This window comes from Triturus cristatus, chromosome 11, assembly GCF_964204655.1.
Source record: "Triturus cristatus chromosome 11, aTriCri1.1, whole genome shotgun sequence".
Taxonomy (NCBI): domain Eukaryota; kingdom Metazoa; phylum Chordata; class Amphibia; order Caudata; family Salamandridae; genus Triturus; species Triturus cristatus.
The window spans coordinates 1,093,306,715-1,093,320,460 of NC_140594.1; the positions used below are offsets into that span (position 1 = coordinate 1,093,306,715).

A 13,746-nucleotide genomic window follows, 5' to 3' on the forward strand; every position below is an offset into this window, starting at 1 on the left:
CTGATGGTGCAGACTGAGACAAGGGTTTCACCCTGTGGGATGATTGGACAACAACCCTGTTATTCACTGCATGTGTTGTAGCCCTGTGAGTACTAGATTCTGCTCGTCGTTGATCAAACATCGTGTCTATTTATGCACCTAATTGCATTGATGTATCTCCATGTAACATACTGAGTAGATGCTTTGCATTCTTTATATTACTGCGTTGTCTGCTCAACACTGATGTACTTCTGGGATTGCTTTCTGTTATCGTATTCACGAAAATGTAAAAAAGGTATGATCACGAGACTCTCTGATGAACTCAGAAGGTTACGGATGTCCTTTTGCCATGTCTGGTTTTTACCTACAGAGAAGTGCCACAGAAAGCAGTGGTATTTAGTCCCTATGAGCTTCTGTTTGGTCATCCTGTGAGGGGACCACCATGTCTAGCAAAGGCTGGGAGTGAACTCTCAAAGAGGCCCACCTAGCTATTTTGGACTATGTGCTTGGCCTACGTCAGGCAGATCCCACGTCACCCTTTTTGAAGCTATCTTGGTACATCATTACCCGTGACTGCTCCATTGTTTTTACTTTGTCAAGGGGACCACTTTAGTAAAAGTAACCTCGACACTCCTTAGGCTATTTTCGGTCACCGAGACACCACCCTTATCTTACACCCACTCACTTGAATTCATCAATACGGCTAAGATCAAAGCTAAAGAACCCCACTGAGGAGCCGGTCAGGCACTGCATCATCAGCCCAATGTGGAGCTGCTCAATGATGAAGCTGGACACCCTTCAGGGTGTTTGATGGCATTCAGATCTGATCACTTAGACCCCCCCCCGCTGCAACCGAATCCCAGTACACCCACCCTTCTATCAGCCATATCACCCCCTCACCCTATGTGAGGAACTGTAACCTTATTTTGTGCAACATTGCCTGTGAATTGCTTTAGCCTGCTTTCTTCTGTGGCCGCACCACAATGCATCAGTCTTTGTTTACTACCCTGGGCAAGACACCTCTGTGCCCGGACTCGCTTGCCATGACTTTTGCCCAACCCCCACATGCGCTTCATTATGCTAGCTATCTCTGTTTCTCTGCATGCCATGAGTCCAAGCGGGAAGCATCTTGCACTGTAAGTGCATTGAGTTATGCCACTTGTCTGCGATCCTGCCACCCTCACTTCACTCAGACATCTCCCTGCTTTCAGAGGCCCTCCCTGAACCCACAAGCGGCCCATCCAACTACCTAGGCTTCATAATGTCCCCTGGCTCTGACTTAGAGTGCATGCCAATACTGCGGCGGCTAGCCGGACGAACTGACACAGAGATCGCTCCCATGTCCAACAGGGAATCAAGGCACCTTGCTTCTCGCAATAAGCGTAGCAACTCCTGCACTCTGTCTTCTGCCATGAAGTCTGAAGAGGTCATGTGACAGACTGTAGTCAAAAAAGTCTAATAATAATCAACAGTAAACAACACTAAGTTCAGATGTCAATCAATAAATCTTAAAAATAGAAATGTGGATTGCATTTTCTCACACAGGAAGGGAAAACACAGGGTGAAGGGAGAGCAAGGGTCTGCCCTACATTTCAAAAGGTAACTCTTTCATTCGTAAGGAATCACTGGTCAAAGGAGGCCTGAGCACACCTGTCGAAGACTATAGGACTGATAAGGGAATCACAACGAGTGGGAACAATGTCACGGGTAACCTTTAAAACCACATATCACTGATGAAAAAATCAAGGTGGCCTGTGTTGGGAGTTCCCAAATTTGAAGACTGTTCTTTAGTGATAGATGACTTACAGTGTCATAAGATGTGGGCATTTGCAAATAGGCGACCCGTTACACGAACATAAAAAGCAGAGAGACAAAATCTAACAGTGTAAATGGAAAATATTTAAATAGGAGGCTTGAGACGAAGACTTGGTCAAAGTTCAGCTTATTGCAACCAGGATTGTGACCCAGAGGGTCGTCCAATCTCCCATGCTTGCTGAGGAAACATCACCCAAGAGAATCAAGAATTCTCACCTAGTGCACAACCTTCTACCTAACCCAAGACCAGTGAACTCTGAGGTTCAGGACAGAGCTAGTCAGTAGCAAGATCTAGAAGTCATGGTGCAAGAATCTGAGAGGCAGAATGAAAGGTTAGGGTGCATCCGGACCACTGCACCGATCGGACTACCTGTCTGCATGCGAGACATGACCCCTGAATTAGAAAAGGGGGGACTGAAACTTTAGGGCCATCGCGTTTTAACAATACATCAGAGACTATAGGGCTGCCATAAATGTGAGAGACAACCACTGCACAAGAGTGAGCAACAGGAACTTAGGGACAGTTGTCCTGGTTCAGCGATGTTGAAATAATAGGGCTATAGCTGTGACCCCAAGAAGCTTGCCTCCTTAGGCGAGTAACACAACCTCTGTATACCAGGAAAGGCTCATGGGGATTCAAGGGCCATCGCCATTGGTACACTGCTGCTGGAGAAGACCAGGATGTCACCCTAGGCAGTGATGTGACCAGAATTGGGACGTCGTCTTGAGTGTGTGAAAGACACCTGAGATTTGCAAGAGGAGATCTTGAACACCAGCGTGGGTCGAGATTCACACAATAAGTGCATCTGCTCAATAAACTTTGTAAACACTGACGCACTCAAAATCTTTGTCAGAAACCAAAGGAACTTACTGTCAACTCTGAAGAGCAGCGTGAAGATCCAAGTCCAGAGATGGTTGCAAATAGGCGGCTATTCTTTTCCAGCACCAGCCGCTGTAGAATTATAAGCCAGACTACCAAATGTTTCTGGGCCTGCAGCTAGGTCTCCTGTGGTGCGGGCAAGATAAAACTTTGTGGTGCACAGCCCATGGGTGGCAGCTACTTTAACTTTAGCACTGCCGGCACTAGGACAAATTGTCCTTTTCCAGGAAACTGTGGGAATTTAAAGCATCATTCTTTTTTTTATACCCAAGTTCTCAGATTTCGTCATTTACCACAAAATTCTACAAGACTAAAAAAAAATGCATTGGAGATATAGACATAGTAAATACATTATCATCAACATCATTACCCATTCAGGCCATGATTTATCCAACACCCGCTCCACATCTTATAATTTCGTTGGCAAAACAGGGCCTTGTAAATCGGCTTCTCATGGCTGGCACACCAGTCCACCCCCCTCTACCCCTCGAATGAGGCATGGTTCCAGCGACTTCCAGTTACGGGCGATATTTTTTTTGCCCAACAATCAATCAATCAATCATAGCATTTGTATAGCGCGCTACTCACCCGGAGGGTCTCAAGGCGCTGGGGGAGAGGGGTCCGTTACTGCTCGAAAAGCCAGGTCTCGAATTGCTTCCTGAAGGAGAGATGGTCCTTGGTCAGCCGAAGTTGGATGGGGAGTGAGTTCCAGGTCTTGGCTGCCAGGTAGGAGAAGGATCTTCCTCCGGTGGTGGCTCTGCGGATGCGTGGTACGGCAGAAAGGGCAAGGCTGGTCGACCGAAGCTGGCGTGTGGGTGTGTAGAAGGTCAGGCGGTTGTTGAGATACTTGGGGCCCAGGTCGTGGAGAGCCTTGTGTGCGTGGGTGAGGAGTCTGAACGTGATCCTCTTGCTGACGGGGAGCCAGTGCAGGTCTCTCTGTTGGCCGGAGATGTGGCTGTGTCGGGGGATGTCCAGGATGAGTCGTGCGGAGGCGTTCTGGATGCGTTGGAGTCTTTTCTGAAGCTTAGCTGTGGTACCGGCGTAGAGGGTGTTCTCGTAGTCCAGTCGGCTGGTGACGAGTGCCTGGGTGACCGTCTTCCTGGTTTCGTTGGGGATCCATCGGAAGATCTTAGGGATCATGCGTAGGTTGTTGAAGCATGATGAGACGGCGTTGACTTGTCTGGTCATCGAGAGGGAGGAGTCCAGGATGAAGCCCAGGTTGCGTGCGTGGTCCGTAGGCTTGGGCGTGGCGCTCAGGGCGGGGGGCCACCAGGAGTAGTCCCAGGCGGAGGGTGATGATCCCAGGATGAGGACTTCCGTCTTGTCTGAGTTCAGTTTCAGGCGGCTGTTCTTCATCCATTCGGTGACGTCTTTCATTCCCTCCTGGAGGCTGGTTCTGGCAGTGGCGGGGTCGTTGGTGAGGGAGAGGATCAGCTGGGTGTCGTCGGCATAGGAGATGATGTTGAGGTTGTGTTGGCGTGTGATGGCTGCGAGGGGGCTCATGTAGACGTTGAAGAGGGTTGGGCTGAGGGATGATCCTTGTGGTACGCCGCAGATGACTTCGGTGGCCTCGGATCTGAATGGGGGGGGAGGCGGACTCTGAGTTCTTCCGGCGAGGAACAAGATGATCCAATCCAGTGCCTTCTCTTGGATCCCGATGTTGCTGAGGCGCTGTACTAGGGTGCGGTGGCAGACAGTGTCGAATACTGCAGAGAGGTCCAGGAGGATGAGGGCCGCTGTGTCCCTGTTGTCGAGCAGGGATCTAATGTCATCGGTGGCTGCGATCAGTGCGGTCTCGGTGCTGTGGTTAGCTCGAAAACCGGACTGCGAGGGGTCGAGGGATCCGTTAGTCTCCAGGAAGGCGGCGAGCTGTCTGTTGAGGGTCTTCTCGATGACTTTGACTTTGGCCGGAAAAGGGAGGAGCGAGATGGGGCGAAAGTTCTTGAGGTCGGTGGGTCCGCTGTTGGTTTCTTCAGGAGGGCGCTGAGCTCGGCATGCTTCCAGCTCTCCGGGAAGGTGGCGGTGTGGAAGGAGGTGTTGATGATGTCCCGTAGTTGGGGTGCGATGATGGAGTCGGCCTTGTTGAAGATGTGGTGGGGGCAGGGGTCGGCAGGTGATCCGGAGTGGATGGTGTTCATCGCGCGGGTGGGGTCTTCGGTGCTGACCGGTGTCCAGGTACAGAGGGGGGGGGGGGGGTGGTGGTGGTGGGGGGCGTTGGTTGGGTGCGTGTTTGGTGTGCCGAAGCTGTTGTGTATGTTGGCGATCTTGCGGTGGAAGAACGAGGCGAGTGAGTTGCAGAGGTCTTGTGAGGGAGTGATGTCGTTGTTTCCGGCGCTGGGGTTGGAGAGCTCTTTGATGATGCTGAATAGTTCCTTGCTGTTGTGGGCGTTGTTGACCAGTCTTTCCTTGTAAGCTGTCTTCTTGGTGGTGCGGATCAGCTGGTGGTGCCTGCGGGTGGCGTGCTTGAGGGCGGTCATGTTGTCTGGTCTGGTCGTGGCGCCAGGCTTTCTCGAGTGTGCGGCAGTTCTTCTTCGAGTCCTTGAGTTCGTCGGTGAACCAGGGGGCTTTCTTGCTGCCGGGTCAGCTGGGAGGGTTCTTCAGTGGTGCGAGGTCGTCGGCGCAGGCGGTCAGCCACTGTGTGAGGTTGCTGGCTGCTTCGTTAGGGTCCGTTGTGCTGGCGGGAGGGTTCCGGCTGAGGGAGGTGGTCAGCTGCTCGGCGGCGATCTTGCTCCAGCTTCGGCGAGGAACCCGTTGCAGGTGGTGGTGGGTCGTGGTTTTTATGAAGCAGCTGTGGTCAGTCCAATGAAGTCCGGTAGAGTGGCTGAAGGAGATGTGTTTGCTGGATGAGAAGACTGGGTCAAGCGTGTGGCCGGCGTAGTGGGTGGGGCTGTTCACCAGTTGCTTGAGTCCGAGAGGCGAGGTTGTCCAGCAGGGTGGTGGTGTTGCAGTCCTTGTTGTTCTCCAGGTGGAAGTTGAGGTCCCCTAGGAGGATGTAGTCACCGGAGGGGAGGGTGTGCGGGCTGATGAAGTCTGCGATGTCTTCGCTGAATTATGCGCGTGGTCCCGGGGGTCTGTAGATGAGGGTGCCTCTGAGGGTCGTCTTGAGGTCGGAGTGTATCTGGAAGTGGAGGTGTTCGGCGGCGGTGAAGGTGTCGTCGGAGGTGGTCGTGATGCAGATGGTGTTCTTGTGTACGATGGCGATGCCTCCTCCAATCTGGTGGACGCAATCTCTCCGGGAGATCTTGTATCCGTCCGGGATGGCTGTGACAATGTCTGTGACAATGTCGGGCGCTGAGGAGGCGTTCATCCGGCCGGTACAGTTCTAGTCGAGGCAGCATAAGCTGCCAGCCAAAATAAGAGCTTGCTAGATTTGTATCTATGCTCGTAGACCAGCTAGGCCAACCCTCTCTATGGCCATGCCGATAAAGGTTCTCTCCAGTCTCAGTCAACCAACTTCCTCCAAAAGGCACAACAGGGCTGTCCTCGAAGGATTGTGTGATGGAAGTTCACAATGACATACAAAAAGCGGGAAGCACATCTGCTTAAATAAAGCTACCCGCCCCATAGCGCTTAAAGGCAGGATGCCCCATTTCTACAGGTCCCTAGTCAAGGTTTTAGTAAAGGGGCTGAAAATTAAGAGTCCAAGCCAGGGCTGGGAGGTGTAGAATATACAAACTATTTGAAGGAGTAAGCATATCGGGATCGCAGGGCACCAGGAATGTCCTCCTGTGTCTTCAACTGGTACCAACAGTGACTTGTTCATGTTTATCTGCAGACCAGAGGCTTCACCATATAGGTGGAGGTGTCTGGGGCCGAAAGACTGCATGTAAACCAGAAGTAATGGGATGTTATCCACATACAGAGCTGTGCGCTCTTCAGGATCCTCCTCTTAAAGCCATCCAGAATTTGGGAGTCGCATCTGATAAGACGTGCCAAGAGTTCAATTACTAAGCCAAGAAATGGAGACAGAGAACAGACCTGTTTGGAGCCTCTGACTACTGGGAAGGGCGGGTATAGGACTCAGTTTACCTGGACTTGGATGCAGGGACATTGTATGGCAGGCTGATGAGCCCAAAGTAGTAAGTTAAAAAAACTGCGTGCTTCAGCACAGCTTCCAAGAAGGTCCACAAAACAGTGTCAAAGGCCGTTTCAAATTCAATTCGGTAGGGGGGGCTGCTCAATCGGCACGCCTGGGGCAGGGTGAGTTGTACCCTCCGTATGCAACAGCGGGTGCTCCTGCCAGGCATGAACCAACATTTGGTCTGGGTAGACTAGGTAACTCAGTGTCTGACAATGTAGTCACTAGGACATTCGAAAAAATGTGATGTCTGCGTTTTTGAGAGAGATAGGCATATACGAGGAGCAATCTTCTGCGGCTTGGTTGTCCTTAGAAATCACCACAATAATGGCAGTGCCAGGTCTTGGGGTGAATGATCAATGCTCTGCCCCCTCAGTTTAGAGGGCCAGTAGGTGATGGAGCGAACGGGTCGGGTAACTTTTAAGGAATGCCATGCTGAACTAGTCTGTGCCAGGGGTCTTTCCCAAATTGAGAGCTGAAATTGCCATGTTTATCTCCTCAGTTGTGATCTTTTGGTCAAGTTTTTTGGCTATAAAAGGCAGGGAATCGAGTGCATGGGAAATCTCCTTTAGCAGTGGGAATGCAGACTCCTGTGGGGGTACAGGGGTTGCACCCTACAAGTCTTTTTTACACTGCGATTACATGAGCAACCTCGGGCATACTTTCATGAAGGGTTCCATGAAAATTGCAAATGGCCGGTACAGTTCTAGTCGAGGCAGCATAAGCTGCCAGCCAAAATAAGAGCTTGCTAGATTTGTATCTATGCTCGTAGACCAGCTGGGCCAACCCTCTCCCACACTCCCTCTAGGAAGATCTGTTTCAGGGTGGGCAGTCCAGATCCTCTATCTAGAGTGGTGGACTTGCAGCTGTCGCTCAATGTCGCCGAGGTGCAGCCACAGGTCCACCACTCCAAGGAGAGGATATGGGCTCCCAAATCCATTACCTGTACCAGTTGGCGTGTCTTCTTTCCCCCTACATATCCCTTGGTCAGACCCCCTCAGGGTGGGTTTACTGGACGCCCATAGGGGTTCCAGCAGAGGCCACAGTATTACAGCTGAGCTTAAAGAAGATCTTTAGTGCTCTATAAAGTCAATACAGTCTTGGTCTACTAGATGCCAGGCGTTGATGCGCTACATAGGTCATAAGGTGCACAAAAGGGTTTCCATTTTAAAGAGGGGTGTGTGTTCCGAGATGACTCAGGTCAGGATCTTTTTGCATTGTAATACAAGGGAGGTCACTGGCTGGGAGCCAAGTCAGACGGATTAAATCAATCATGATTTGTAGAACACAGATGCTTCAACAATGAGGGTCTCAAGGTCTTTGACCCAGTTTATGCGCTGCTGACACGCAAGTGTACAGCCCTTGTGAGGGGTTACATAATCTCCAAGCATCGCATAGGCCAATTGAGTTGGCCTACAATGTAAGTTGTGATGAGCGCGCAATTCAGCCTGGGCAAAGGGCCTCGAAAATATCAAGACTGGGGTCTGGGACGGCATTAAAAATAACCCACACCCCCAATCAGATAGGCCAGGGGGTTGGGAGGCACCACAAGGTCCTGGAGAGCCTGTAGTGTCCAGTGCAACCTCTGTTGTAGAACGTAGGCCGATATGAAGTACTGGTGTCTAGTCTCTAGAGGGCCCTCCATCCCTATGTACCTCCCCTGTGGGTCAATGTATGAGGAGGACACCGCAACTAGGAAGGACATATGCAGCAGGATCACGACCCCTCGTGAACCTCTTAAGAACTCAGTTAAAAAACTCAGTCATAGCCAAACATGATGCGAAGGGACAGTGGGAACCTAAAAGATGCGTTTCTTAAAGCAGGACCACATTGTTGCTAAACCGCTTTATATAGCAAAGTACTGCCAATCTCTTATAAACTGAGGACATGGTTTACATTCCAGGAAATTACCTTAGCCATTTGGGGGCTGTACTGGAAAGTGGTGAACTGGCCCCTCTCCTCATGAGAGGCCTCCTGGTCCAAAGGGGGATAGACTTAGTGGAGCCGTAGAGCATTTTGTATGAGAGTGCCCGCAGTGGACGAAATTTGATTTAAATGCCTGCAAAAGAAAACAAGAATAAAAGGAACACAGAACACTTACCCATCCCACCCAACAGCCCCACCTCCAGCACATACTTACAACTATAAAGTATCTGTCGCCCAATATTTCAACATAAAGAAACTAGTAGGGTGGGTCAGGATCCATCGGAGGCTCCCTGTTGCTCAATTGAAGGATCACACTGGCCGACAACAATTTCTAATTCATACAATAAAACAAAAGAACACAGGAAAACACTCCCTCCACCCCACATCCAAAACATTTTTAAGCAATATAGCAATAGAATAGTTCACAGCGTCTGCAGCAATGGTTGGCTATCCATGACTGGGGCATTCTGCACCTCTCCACCTGCCAGGGTTCAATTGATTGGCTCATGATCGCTATCTTAGTCTGAAAGAGAGTGGGGGTGCCTGAGAGCGACGCCTTTGGGTCCAGAGCTCCTGGTGGACTCCCAGCAGGAGATGGGTTCAATAACCATAGTCACCTGTGCTGGTTCGGTCTGTCTCTCCTTGAGTGGGTTCTCATTCCCCAGGGGTACCTGAGAGAGCTCACGGGGGACCCAGCTGTCCTAGAGTTTGCTGCCTCCCCAACTCTGGTGGGCCAGAGTACCCATCGCTCACTTCCATGCTTGTTGGTGAATTTCAAAGAAATAGGTGGACGGGTTGAAAATAGCTTTCAGATGGACCGAGAATGGGAGCATATATTGGATCTGAAGGGCCACAAGTTTGTTTAACGACCTAAAGAAAGCATCTGCATTGCTGGGCTGCCCAGGTGTAGTCTGGGAAGAACATGGGCTTGGTGGTGAAGCGCAGATATTGGTGATTTGAGCATCCTGGAAGATGACATACCGACAGTGGTGGTTGAAGATGTGGCCCATCATGGGATGAGAAAATCCTTGGGGGAAGACATTTAGCCATGACCCGCTGCGCCCTCTCCTCCACGAAACTAAGAGACAGCTTATCCAATGGGACACAAGAATGGAACCATTGCTCCAGAAAGCAGTCTGTCACTGAGGTCTCAACTCCTTCTGGGAACCCAACGAGCCACAGGCTCTTTCTCAGGCATTGGTTTTCAGCACCCTGTGCTCGTTCTTCCAGTATATCCATTGTGGAGAGCAACTTGGAGGCCTGGAGTTTAAGGATCGTCACTTCATCCTCAACCGTTGAGACCCCGGCTTCAGCCTCAGTCAACCGGTCTGCTATTTTGTGAGTATATTGGCACAGGAGGGTGACATCCACCTAGACCTCATTCACTTTTGTCTCTACTGATACCAGGCGCCTTGAATTGCTTTGAGAATGATGGGCATGTCTGTTTATTGTTATTAATGGGGAGGTGCTCTGCGGTCCACCGGGTATCTACAGTAGGTTCAATGTACTGGTGCATTTGTCTTTGGGCCAGCTGTGGGAGCTAGTCACGCCCCTCTCCAACAGCATAGCCATATTCACGTTGGGAGGGTATAGGCACACCCCAACCGGCCCGCATGACTCGAGCAGCCTGAAAAGGCATCCAAGAGGTGGACCACAGAGAGTCATTGCTGCTGTGCAAGGCTCTGAGTAGGTACAGAGCAGGATTCAGGCTTCTGCAGTTCCCTACACTTATCCAGGTGCCACAGAGCAATTGAGGGGACAGTCTAGGACCTCTTAATCAATCAAGGATTTATAAAGCAAGGCATCTCACCTGTGAGGGTCTCAACGCACTGGAGTTGCTGAACTGCTTTGTGGTGCTCTTTTCATTTTAACAGCCAGGACTTGAGCCATTTTCTGAATTGCCGGAACGGCCAGAAGGTGCAGGGGAAGGTCATTCCAAGCTTTTGCCACCAGGTGTGAGGAGCGTCCTCGACTATTAACCACGGGGCATCAGAGGGCTTGTCTGCGAGGAAGAGGGAAGCCGATCGCAGGTGTCTGGTCTGTTAGTGGAAGGTTATGCTTTTGTTGATGTATACTGGTCCTTCGTTGTGCAGGACTTTGTACGAGTAGATCAGCATCTAGAACCGGAATCTCTTCCGAAACAGGAGCCAGTGTAGTTTCTTGATGTTGAGTGTAATGCTGGTCTGTCTGCGAGATGAGGAAGAGTCTTGCCGCTGAGTTTTGTATTGTCTATAGTCTCTTCAGAAGATGTGCGGTGACTCCTTTGTAGAGTGTGTTCCCGACTACTGGTGACAAGGGCCTGCATGACGGTCCTTCTGGTGTTAAATGTGAGCCAACTGAAGATCTTGCCAAGCTGGGTAGGGTGTGGAAGCAGGTGGATGAGCCTGCGTTTACCTGTTTCTTCATAGATGGATGGCTGTTCAAGATGACGCAGAGGTTGCGGGCATGGTCTGTCGGGGCGGGGCATGGGCCAAGTTAAGCACGCCACCATGCATTGTTTCATGGTGAGGTGTTGTCCACAAAGATGAAGACTTCAGTCTTATGTGTGCTGAGCTTGGGAGAGCTGCCATTAATCCAATCAGCTGCGTTTCTCATACATCTGTGGAAGTTGTCTGTGGGGGGAGGGGTCTTCGGACAGTGTGAAGATGATCTGGGTGTCAATGGCACAGGAGATGATGTGGAGTCTGGGCGATCTGACTGTGTGTTTGCCGGGGGGGGGGGGGGGGGGGGAGAACGGGCGGAGGGTCATGTGCATGTTGAAGAGAGTGGGGCTGATGACCGATCCAAGTGGGATGCTGCATATCTTCTCCGGCTCAGAGGTGACTGGTGCGAGAAGGATTCTCTGAGTTCTTCTGTGAGAGGTGATTCATTTAAGAGCGTCTCACTGGATTCTGATGTGGTGAAGTCTGTTGATCAAGATGTGAAGGGTGACTGGGTTGAAGACAGCTGATACGCCCAAGAGAATGAAGGCCCCGATGTCGTTGGTGGCTTCAATGAGGGCTGTCTCTGCTGTGTTTGATTCGGCATCCAGATTCAGAGAAGTCCAGGAGACTGTTGTGTTCTAGGTGTTTGGCGAGTAGCTGGTTGAATGTCTTTGAGATCCTTTGCTTGAAACGGGTGCAGGGAGATGGGCCGGTAGACCTTCAGTTCTCCTGGATCAACAGATGGTTTATTCTGGAGGGGCTGCACTTAAGCGTGTCTCCAGTCTTCAGGGAAGAATGCTGAGGGAACGAAGGTGTTCAGGACTTTGAGCTTGTCGCCAATAGTCTTGCTCCTGAGGGTGAAGGCGGGGTGGTGACAGTGGTCTGTGGGTAAACCTTTTTACATAGAGTTCATAAGGGAGATTGTGGCTTGAATTGTGAAGGTCCCAATTGGTGAGCAGGTGTTGGGGGTTTCTGTTTGTGGGTGTGAGCAGGCTGATTATGTTGGCAGCTGGGGGTTAGGCTTTTGAAGTTTTCGTTGTTGACTGATCTGGTCATGGAAGTAGTTAGTCAGGGTGTCACATGTCTATGGAGTGGGTGGTGTAGTTCTTGGTGGCTGGGGAGTTAGAGAACTCATTCACGATGTCGAAGAGCTCCTTGCTTCGTTTTGTACTGGGCTCTATGCGGTCAGCTAGAGCGTTCTTTTTTTCTATCAGGAGGGGGTGGTACTGGTTTAGAGCTGTCTTGAAGGTGGTGCGACTCCCCATCTCATTGCTGATGCGCCACTTCTTTCTACTTGCCAACAGTTGCATGTGGTGGATTTCAGCTCAGCGATTAACCAGCTAGCTCTTCTGACAAGTTATCTGGATCTGGCTTGCTTGGCAGTGGTAATTATGTCGATGGATTCTATGAAGTTTTTCACAGCTTATTGTGGGAGGTGAGAGTTGAGAGTATTGTTCCACTGTTCTGCTATATTTTTCAAGTTTCTGCGCATGGAATTGGGGAGCATGGTGCCAGTGTTGGTAAGTCTTGAGATGGTGGAGTGGATGCTGTAGTGGTTGGCCCAGGTGAGCTGCGAGATGTGGTTGAACCTGACCAGGTCTCTGGACGTGAAAATGGGGTCAGGCGTGTGTCCGGCTATGTGGATAGTTTGAGAAGTTGGCCTGGTATATGCTGTCCACTAGTTCTAGTGGGCACCTTGCACCAGTCCAAACAACCCTTATTGATGATAGGTTAAAGACAACCTTTATTGAAAGCTATCCTAGTGGTAGCTATGGTGAGCAGCCTTCAAGATAAGTTTTGAAGGAATGTAAAGCAGCTTGTTTTACCAGTCTATAATCTCTTAAATAACCAAATAAAAGGAGATCTACACCAGGTGTGTGTGATATATATATATATATATATATATATATATATATATATTTTCCAACTCTCCCCCAGCAGAGGAGCAAAGGAGGCACACTCGCACAGTTGGCTTTTCACTTTTTAATAATTTTGGCAATCCGGACGCGTTTCGGTCTTACAAAGACCTTTCTCAAAGGTAGACCAAGCACACACGGCACTGCTCAAATGCACAATGATTGCCTAAATTTATTTTTATAGCCCTCTAGGGGGCGCGATCACAGTTCGAAAGGCATCCTGGAACTTGTGGTTCTTTGAACAGTTTTTAGTCCATACCCTCCAGTGGGCGGTTCCTCGTTGTTGGAAAATTATTAACATTTGTTAATTTCAGCTCATACTTGTGCTCCGTGTTCAACCCATTTTCAAGGATGTTTGGATCTATACCGGAGACAGTCTTCGGTAGCGCCAGTCCACCCTTACACTCTCGCGGGCAACAAAAATGGTTAAAGGTCGGGCAAATTTGGCACACTTGCTGGTGGTGCGTACCTCCACGCCGGAACCAAGCCGTTCAAACCTTTTCCAAATCTTCCCCCGACAGAGGAGCAAATATATATATATATATATGTATTTATTTCTGAACACTCCCTACTAATCTCTTTATGAGATTATAGGTCAAAGCACATATGTTGCAATCAATACAACACAGTAAATAAGCACAATATACTACAGAGCCCCGTACAATGCTATGACAAAGTTGCGGTTGAGAAATTAGAGTTTAAGGACACTTAGAGGAGGACTAGGAACAA

At 50.1% G+C, this 13,746-nt stretch overlaps 1 long non-coding RNA gene across 2 annotated transcripts in view; it reads right to left on the reverse strand.

Moving 5' to 3' along the window:
* Window positions 1-13,746, reverse strand: part of LOC146786047 (uncharacterized) — a 142,944-nt gene that overhangs the window by 116,212 nt on the left and 12,986 nt on the right. For both annotated transcript variants that reach the window (XR_014970844.1, XR_014970843.1), the window contains exon 2: window positions 8,664-8,811. This is a non-coding gene — a long non-coding RNA (uncharacterized LOC146786047). The remainder of the gene's footprint in view (window positions 1-8,663; window positions 8,812-13,746) is intronic.